The 1,096-nt window shown below is 33.7% G+C and overlaps 1 long non-coding RNA gene across 1 annotated transcript in view; it reads left to right on the top strand.

Annotated features, from left to right (window-relative positions):
- LOC107745478 (uncharacterized) overlaps positions 1-520 on the top strand; it is a 5,811-nt gene extending 5,291 nt beyond the window's left edge. Inside the window, exon 2 of the long non-coding RNA XR_001640604.1 lies at positions 424-520. This is a non-coding gene — a long non-coding RNA (uncharacterized LOC107745478). The remainder of the gene's footprint in view (positions 1-423) is intronic.
- Positions 521-1,096: the final 576 nt, after the last annotated feature.

Raw genomic sequence — 1,096 nt, 5'->3', positions numbered from 1 at the left:
GCTGCTGTGAAGAATCTTTCTCAGAGTCTTGGAGTTTTGATGCCAGAAGAGATTTTATTTTCAGAGACAATAAAACCTGAGAGAACTCTGCAGAGCAATCTCTCGAATCTTTTTGTGTATCCTCTTATATACAGTTTTTTCTCTAGGCGTGTTCAATACATTTCATTAATATTTATTTTTGGGATCACGATGCAGTCACGAGGCCTTAATTTTATGTTCTGTGAAAATAAGGGCCCCATTATGTGCCATCATGTGCTTATCATATGTCTGCACATTCCATTCTCATACAGATTTCTATATATGCAGGCAAATACACATGATTATACTAGTAGAATAACTTAATACATAAATGGCTTTCATAAATCTTCTCATTGATTATACTTGAATCATTTATATTTTGATTAATTAAACTCTTCTTCACAGGCTGGAGCCAAAACCCTTTTAAAAAGTGGCTTTTCATGTAATTTCAATGATGGCTGTAGGAGTATTTTTTTTTTCTTTTGAAAGATGAGTAAAAAGATTCCAATGTAAACATCTCTCTGACGTTATTTATTGAGGTTCATTGTTCTTGCTGTTCTTAACTGATGTTGTAATTACTAGGGCTGCAAAGGGGTGGAACATTTCGGGTAAATTTTCGGAAGCTTTCCAAAAATTCCTGAAAGATTCCAAAAAAATCCTTGAAAGTTTCCAAAGTTTCTGGAATGTTTCTGAAATTTACTGGAAATTACAACCCTAGTTGTAATACATTAAATGAAACACACCACACTCAACTATAAACTTTAAATATTATGTTGAAGCATCAAGTTAGGGTTCCGGTGTTATTCTGAATTCTGTTTTGATAAAGAAACAAACTCATGTAAAACGTACTTCAATTATGTTTGTTTTATTTACAAGTGTTAAAGCAGCACTATGTAACTTTTTCTGTGTTCAAAATCTGCAAAATGTATATAATGAGCGAGTACATCATGAATTCATCTTCCAAACCGCGTTTTTGTCTTATTCCGAATCACTACGGTACACTTATAATAAGAACTTATATTTGGACTATTGTAGCCTGGTCGGGTCGTCACCGCTGCGGAGTAACACATACCTGCAT

Source organism: Sinocyclocheilus rhinocerous, unplaced genomic scaffold (genome assembly GCF_001515625.1).
Source record: "Sinocyclocheilus rhinocerous isolate Xijiao unplaced genomic scaffold, SAMN03320098_v1.1 scaffold2754, whole genome shotgun sequence".
NCBI lineage: Eukaryota > Metazoa > Chordata > Actinopteri > Cypriniformes > Cyprinidae > Sinocyclocheilus > Sinocyclocheilus rhinocerous.
This window is presented reverse-complemented; position numbering and strand designations above follow the sequence as displayed.